At 37.8% G+C, this 8,690-nt stretch overlaps 1 long non-coding RNA gene across 1 annotated transcript; it reads right to left on the reverse strand.

Moving 5' to 3' along the window:
* Positions 1-989: 989 nt before the first annotated feature.
* Positions 990-4,184, reverse strand: LOC132041944 (uncharacterized). The gene is made up of 2 exons (XR_009411291.1): positions 3,995-4,184; positions 990-1,224 (listed from the first exon to the last, which is right to left on the reverse strand). It is a non-coding gene; the product is annotated as an uncharacterized LOC132041944 (long non-coding RNA).
* Between the last annotated feature and the right edge of the window lie 4,506 nt (positions 4,185-8,690).

The following is an 8,690-nucleotide window of genomic DNA, read 5'->3' on the forward strand; positions in this document are numbered from 1 at the left end:
CCTTTGTAGTAGACCTTGCTATCTTTACTGTTACGGTTGGCATTTTGCGTGCGGGTTCGCTCGAAAAGCTACTTCAAATTTGTTGATGCTCTTTCAGACTTGTTTTGAAAAAGAGTCGCCACCTAATCTTAAGGATCCGTATTATATGGTTGACCTTCGAATTTCAATGTGTGATTATTTGTATGAACTGCTCATTTAGTGTATATTTTTTGTGTTATAAAAAGATTGTCATCTCTTGCATATTATTTGTTTTGAAAAAAGATTTGAATATATCCCCTTTATATATAGGGTAGTTTAGGTTTGGATTTATAATATCCAGGTAAGAATAGGATCCTTTTATGTATAAGGATAATGTATTTTTTTGGTAAAAATATCAAAAATGTTTTGGTGAATGTATATGTACGTATATATAGGTATATAAGACCTTTTTCTCATTCATATTTTAATCACACACTTTGTCTCAGGTCCATCCATATAGTACGTTGGAACGCCTTGTCCTAAAACCTTGTATTTTACGAACATATTCCGCTCATTTTGAATAAGTCCGGCTTTATATAAAATAAATGTTTGTTTTGTTACTTTTGAAACCGTGTATTCATATTTACATGAAAATGCTTATTTTTGTCTTTTAGGTGGGCTTGAGCCCAAAATCACCTTTCTTTCCTCCTTTCAAAATTAGATGGGGCCGTGGCCCAAAACAATATATTTTCAAGTGGGCTTTGGCCCAAAATTGCTTTACTTTAGATTATCTTTGTCCAAAAACTTGTTTTACCTTATGAAGTGGAATTCCTTGAAACTGGTTCGAATTTAAAAGAAATGACGTATCATTTTTTGCACTTTGAAATCCTTTGCTTTCATTTAACTTATCAAAATCATTTGTTGTTCTTTTCAAGTCTTGGAATCATTATGCTTAATCCGGGTTTCGAAAATCATTTGGGGGACCTAAAGTCGACTAAACGGCGTAGGCACCATCTGCCTAAAATTTCTAGTTCAACCAAAAAGGATTCCACTATAATACAAGCTTTTTACAAGTACATGAATACAATACAGCAATTTGAAAAATAAGAGGACATAACAATAAAAAGAGAAGGGATAGCCTAGGGGCGTACCAAGCCCCTAATTGGTCATTTTTACCCATGGCTGGGCCTTCATGCGCATCTACAATATTTGCTTCCCTTTCTCTTCATTGGAATCGTCTATATTATGAAGAATTGACCTGTTGGGCTGTAGCCCAATAGGTGAATTTCGACCCGGCCCGAGCGGCCCGTGCAGTGGAGAGGAGGGAGGAGGAAAAAGGGGAAATAGGTTAGAATTAATACATTTGAACTTATCATTGATGCATACATACACAATACGTATATGAACGAGACAAAACATATGCACACATATACAAATCCTGGTTATTGGGCCTGAGGCCCATTAGTTAATCCTAAGGATTCTACCGAGCCTCCATTTGTTCCCCATTTTTTTTGACAAAGTGTGAGTTATGGACTGCCTTGACAGCAATGAAATGGGCCAGGCCCAGATCTGTGTTAAGCCTAAATTGGGCTAAGATTAAAGCCTAAAGAAATCTATTCCCTTATGCTTATTGTATATGACTATCTTATTCACATATACATCTGGTATAGCAATGATATACACATATGATATGTATATCAGCCGTATACCACATGTATACCTCTTCTTCTTTCATTCTCCTATGTATATTTTGTTAGTATCTACTTTTTAAAATTAAACCTTGAACTCATGATCAACTAACCACCTGATAAGTCTTTCATCTTTTAAAGCAATAATCAACCTAGATTAAGGCTAGAGAACTCAAACCAATCAGATGTACACTGGAACAAGAGAATCACAATAATCCCATACAAACTATAATTATCAACAGCCTACTTAGTTAGTATACAAAACCAGACCAGTATACCTTTACAGGACCATGCTTAGCAATATCAGGACATAGCAAAAGTCTATAAGCTAAGAGGATGAAACACATTGAAATCATAATTATATAGAGGGGGTTTGGGAACCAGGAAATCAAAGCACAAAACAACTTTAAGCTTAAATAGCTTGGATGAGAAAAGATAGCATAGTAGAGACCGAGTTTAACATATTTAGACACTCATAGACAGCATAGGGATGGGCCTTTAGATTTCAGCCAACTCCAACAGATAAGAGAGATACACAGAGAAGATATATATGACTTATATGCACTGTAGCTCAAATGAGATAAAACCTGTACCTTTTTAAAAATTCCAACAGATAAAGAAGAATAGTATAAGGGGTTCAAACAGGCCTCATGAGTCCAATGGTCTAGTCTTTATTTCAAATTAGGACTTACTACTAAGACTTCAACTGGATCCATTTTATCCCCTATTCCCAGAAAATCAACAACTATACATAAACAGATTCACTATTTGTTTGAACAACTTATTTAAACACCTGATAAATTCATTTCATTCCACCCTTTGATACAATGATGAGGATGAGGGATCATTAATGCACTCATATAGTAAACACTCACCCCTATATACTTTCAGACTGTTCCATGGCACCTCGTATTTGGACGAGGGTACTATAAACAAAGTTGGACCGGGTTCTTCCCTCTTCTCTCTTTAAGGCTCCTTAAAAAGGCACCTCTATTTGTCAAGTTGTTTTTTGGTTTACTTATGATCACCCAAACAAGATCACTAAATAAATCCTACCGTAGATATTCAGATAACAATGGCATAGGTTATTGTTTAAGGCTATTTCAACCCAAATCTCTAATCGTGAAGTGATTTGAACTCTTTTACACCAAAACAGAACCTTAACAGTCATGTGCATTCTTGTTTAAAGTTGATTTGCACACAGCAGGTAAAGACAGGGTCCAAACACAGCACACTCTAAAAATGACACAAGCAATTATGTGGGAAAGGTGACTTGGGCAGATTCAAGCCAGAGATTTCCTATTCTTTTCTCCCTTTTTAACTCTCTTATCTTCAGCATTCACATAGATTCTTGGCATTACAAACTCAATTTCAGGCTAAACATGAACTCTATGACTCAAGCAGCTATGTTTCATTTGTTTAATCAACTCTTTCAATAGACTAAACTCATTCAAAGTTATTGGATCACTTTAGAGTTTAAATATAAACCAAAATGAGATGAAGATAAGACCTTGTAATCATTGGCATTCAACCAGGCAACTCAGATTATTCAATATTTACCTTGACATAGGACTTACATGCTATCTAAGGTCACACTCAAGCTCATTCAGATACATTTAGACAGATTTGAGCAAACTTAGACATATCTAGACACACTTGCACATTTTTAATTAAACTTTCAGACACATTACTAGAGTTTATACACACATAACACCATTCAAGCCCTTAAAATGACTTAAACAGTGATCAAATGTTATTAAGAGCCTATTTAGACCATAACTCTTACACAAGGGGCTTATTAAACTAATAATAAACAGAATAACATAAAATAATACTCAAACTAAATCATAAACAATAAATTTACAATAAGACTAGCACAAAACTAAACACAGAACTTAAAATAACAAGAAAAGCAACAAAAAGATAAAAGATTAAGGCCACACAATTAAAAAAAAAACTCAACTTTAAGGGAAAGTCTTAAAATTTTGAACTTAAATTCCCATGTTATGAGTATGAAACTCAAAGTCAGGGTTTTCTTGTACGTGTCCCTCTGTGAAATGTTAAAAAATGAGGTTCTATTTATATAACCCCAAATCAGTTGAAACCCTAGAAAATAATCGATGTGGGACTTATGCGTTTTTGAGATGCAGGCATTTGATTTATGAAGTCTACGGCTAGGATTTGAAGAAATATAATCATATACGGTCAGATTAGACCTATTCCAGGTCGATCTGACCTAAGACCTTATAAACCAATAAGAATCAACCTTCAATAATATCAGATAAAAAATAATAGACGAAATTATATAATGTTTGACTCAAAAAAGGTGAAAGATGGGTGCGTATTACCTTGTTTGGGCGTCGTTTGGCAGATAGAATGTGGTGAACCATTGAAACAATTAATGCTTTGCCAAAACAAACCATGGCAAGTACTGAACGATCTGTGGTTCTCTAAAAACTTTCGAAAAATGGTCAGTTGACGAGGAGAGAGAGTGGAGCATATGGTGGCAGCGGGCTAGGGTTTGAATCCCTAACCGCATACTTTGTAGAATGATGGCCAAACGGTTGTGTTTGGTTGAAGAGGAGTATTTATATTATTGCACAACTGGGCCGGGTCAGTCCTTATTGGGCTGGACCGGGCCATAAATTAAAAGGGCCTTGAAAATCTCTTAAAATGTAATTTGTATATCACCAATGTATATACGCGTATATATGCGGTATATACATGGTATTTTTAAGTAATTTCAAATGCTGTGTTTATAAAATAAGGGCATCTTTAACTCTCTCAAATTGTTATAATTAAAACTAAGACAAATTCCAAAAAAACAATTAAATGCTAATTTAGACACTTAATTCACCTAAAATAAATACGCACTTGTCCTTTACTTAATTAATTCGGGTTTACTGACTTTGATGAAGTAGGTTACTTAATGATAACTCGTATTTGTTTAAAATGAACAACTCATAATTAACTGCTTTTTTTTTAGAAAACAAAATAAACGTTCTTGTATTTTTCTTGAAAATATGTAAAAATATAAAAATGGCATGCGGTTGTCCCTTTACCGGTGTTTCGCCAAATATATATGCCACCGGGGCAATTTTGTAAAATCACTTTTGATTTATGAAATGCATATCTTACTCCGTCTGTAGTTCAGAGGCTCCGAATAATTAGATAAAAATTATCATAAAAATTATCGGAGATCAAAATTTAGGTGTCAGCAACTGGCCTTTCGTTTTGTAGCAATGAAATTTGAAGAACCTTGATTTTTGACTGACCAATTCAAAGTGTTTTTCAAGATGATGGTTGGACCCTGGTCTCTGGGTTTCCTACATATCTTGGCTATAGGAGAACTCAGGCCACTTGTAGTTCGACTCAACTAAGACTTTAAGTGATTTGCAGGAAGGTCCTGAGATCCTCAGTATTGTGACAGAGATGTCTTTGGACGGTTTTTGGAATGTGACCGGCTCTCTGGTCTTGTACCGCCTACATATCCCTAGTCTCTGGGAATCATATCACAGGTAGTTCGACTCACTGGGGAAGAATATGTGCCTTATGCGGGAATACCTTCAGATTTCCCGGTGTGTATCCAACTGGTTGCAATTTTTTTCGGTAAAAAATAAAAATAAAAAAATAAACAGACAACATTATGGCTGAGTCTGAGGTTGGATAGCTCCCAAATCCTGGCCGGAGAGCTTGGCTCTCATGGGCACCCTATCTTGACCGGCTGCGCAAGAAAAAGTTCCATGTTTGCTCTGCAAGTGTCTTGATCCGGTTTAGTGGCATGTTCCTTTTTGGCGGCTCCTGTTTCCGTCCATTGATAGCTTTGTAGATATATCCTGTGATGTATGCATCATCTTCTTGATGAATGGCCCTTTTGGTGGCGATTTGTTTGAATGAATGGCCTTTGTGGCAATGCTTGTTTGGTATGAATGGCCCTCATGGCGATACTTGTTTGAATGAATGGCCCTTGTGGGACAGACATGCTTTTTATTTGTATGAATGACCCTTTTGGCATGCAGATGCTTTTGTTTGTATGAGATGGTCTTTTTGGCATTGTATGTATGAATAAGTGGTCCTTTCTGCATGCACATGTTTTTTGTTTGTATGAATGGCCCTTTTGGCATGCAAATGGTTTTTTGTTTATCTGAAATGGCCCTTTTGGCAATTCTTTTTGAATGAAGCCCTTTCGGCATGCACATGCTTTTTGTTTGTATGAATGGCAGTTTTGGCACGCAAATGCTTTTGTTTGTATGAAGTGGCTCTTTTGGCACTGGTTGTATGAATGAATGGCCCTTTCGGTATGCACATGCTTTTTTTTTTGTATGAATGGACCTTTTGACACGAAGATGCTTTTGTTTGTATGAAGTGGCCCTTTTGGCATTGTTTGTATAAATGAATGGCCCTTTCGACATGCACATGCTTTTTGTTTGTATGAATGGCCCTTTTGGCACGCATATGCTTTTTTGTTTTGTATGAAATGGCGCTTGCGGAAATAATTGTATGAATGTCCCTCGCGGCAATGTTTGTATGAATGGCCCTCACGGCATGCATATGACAAATATGGCCCTTGCGGCTAGAGGATCTTTATTTCGTCCGTAGTATTGGTTGTGACTGTTGTGGTCGGATATGCACTTTTATCCTTGGTGCGACTCTTGTGGTTGAATATATCTTAATTCCCGCGGCCATGACTCTGCTGGTCGAATATGACTTTATCGCTCATTCTTTGTGACCCTTTTGGTCAGATGTGTCTTTGTCGTTCACTCTTTGTGACCCTTTTGGTCAGATGCGTCTTTACATCCTTTGTCATGACTCTCTTGGTCGAATATGTCCTTTTGTTCTCTATCCTAACCCTTTTGGTTGGATGCGATGCTTGTTCATCCACTTTACGACCCTTTTGGTCGGATGCATCTTTTTCCCGTTCATCCATCTTGTAACCCTCTTGGGCTGAGGTCCCTTTGCCTTTCCCCCTTTTGTCATGAGCAAATGGTTGGTGACATAGCTGTCTTCCTATTTGATATTGAGAAACCTGCATTCGCAAGATTAATTTAGTTTCCTAAGAGGCTGATTAGCGTTGCCGTCCTCTCACCTGGTTTATTCTCTTGGCTGCTTCTCTGAATCCAATCCTCTTGGACTCGGTGTTTGAGAGATGGCTTTTAGAATGAACTTACGCTAATTGTTGTTTGAAAAACATAAGACAAAGTTATAAAATATGTGTCGGTTTCCTTGAAAATCTTGTTTATTTTAAATGTCATGACATGTATTTCCGAAAGAGTCCTTCTGGTCTTCTGGAAAAATCCTGTTGCCGTATTCCTGAACTGGTGGAATTTTTTAGATCCTTTTCATAAAATCTTCCCCAGTTTCAGGTCTTGTGTTGCTCGACTCTTATAATAATTTGATGCACAGGAATTTTTGAGGTCCCCTAAAAAATTCTGCCCCAGTGTACGGTCTGGGTCTATCGTCTTCTTTTGCTGATTGTCTTGAAGAGAATTTTTGAGGTCTCCTAAAAAATTCTGCTCCAGTTTAGGGTTGGCACTGGCTGACTCTTGTGTCGCTACTCATACTCCCACCTTTGCCGCTTCCTATCGACTTCTATGTCTCTGGGGTTCCTTAAGAGTTTTTTGGGTCTTTTTTTTTTGTGACGACTGAGCTCGAAAGCATCTAAGTATCCTGTCACAGCAGGAATCAGGTCGAACGTAGTTCAGAATAAAATTGAGTTTTGGTTTTTACTAATAATGCAACCGGGTCCGATGTGGACTGCCTACGTCCCCACTGTGGGGAAGTCATGTCATGGCATAGTTCATATATCATTGTTTTTCCTATTTATTGCAAAAGTACGATTACAAGCAAAAGGTGTGATTACAGGGAAATAATAATATGATCACAAGCAAAATGATAATTTCTAAATGTAGTATCTCTTGAGAGCGTCGGCATTGATAGCTTTGGGCCATTCTTGTCCGTCCATCTCGGCTAGGACTACTGCTCCTTCTGAAAGTACTTTGCGGACCATGTACGGTCCCTGCCAATTTGGCACAAATTTTCCTTTGTATTCATCTTGGTGAGGGAAGACCCGCTTGAGTATGAGCTATCTAATTTTAAAAAGTCGAGCTTTGACCCGTTTGTTGAAAGCACTAGATATTCTATGACAGTACAGTTGTCCGTGGCATACTACGATCATTCTCTTTTCATATATCATGGCTAGTTGCTCGTAGCGATTTCTAACCCATTCTGCATCATTTAGTTCTGCTTCTTGAATGATCCTTAGTGATGAAATTTCTACTTCTGCGGGTATGACCGCTTCAGTACCATAGACCAGCAAGTATGGGGTTGCTGCGGTGGATATCAGGGTTGTAGTTCTGTACCCCAAAAAAGCATATGGCAGCTGCTCGTGCCAATTCTTGTAATTGTCAATCATCTTTTGCAGGATTCTCTTAATGTTCTTGTTGGCAGCCTCTATGGCTCCATTCATCTGTGGCCGGTAGGCAGTAGAGTTCATATGGGTTATCCTGAACTATTCGCAGATGTCTTTCATCAGGTGACTATTCAGGTTCGCTCCATTGTCCGTAATGATGGACTCTGGCACGCTGGAGCTACCTATGAGATTATTTTTTACAAAGTTAGCCACAACCTTTTTGGTTACTGACTTGTGAGAAGTGGCTTCCACCCACTTGGTAAAATAGTCTATGGCAACTAAGATGAATCGATGTCCATTAGATGCCGATGGTTCGATGGGTCCGATGAGGTCCATCCCCCATGCCACAAACGACCATGGTGAACTCATTGCATGCAGCTCTGCGGGAGGAACCTTGATTAGGTCTCCGTGAATCTGACATCGATAGCATTTTTGCATGAATTTGCAGCTGTCATTGTTACACCTCGCATTTTCAGAGCATGATCATTCCACGTACTTCACAGTATTAATGGAGTATTGAAGACGTCCCATGAAGTTTTGAAAAATACAAGCCATGGGAAGTTCGCAACAATGATGTAAAGGATGAATTACGATCTCGTAAGTTGTAACCGGGAAGGACAACCTCGAAACCAAAT

Source organism: Lycium ferocissimum, unplaced genomic scaffold (genome assembly GCF_029784015.1).
Source record: "Lycium ferocissimum isolate CSIRO_LF1 unplaced genomic scaffold, AGI_CSIRO_Lferr_CH_V1 ctg12455, whole genome shotgun sequence".
NCBI lineage: Eukaryota > Viridiplantae > Streptophyta > Magnoliopsida > Solanales > Solanaceae > Lycium > Lycium ferocissimum.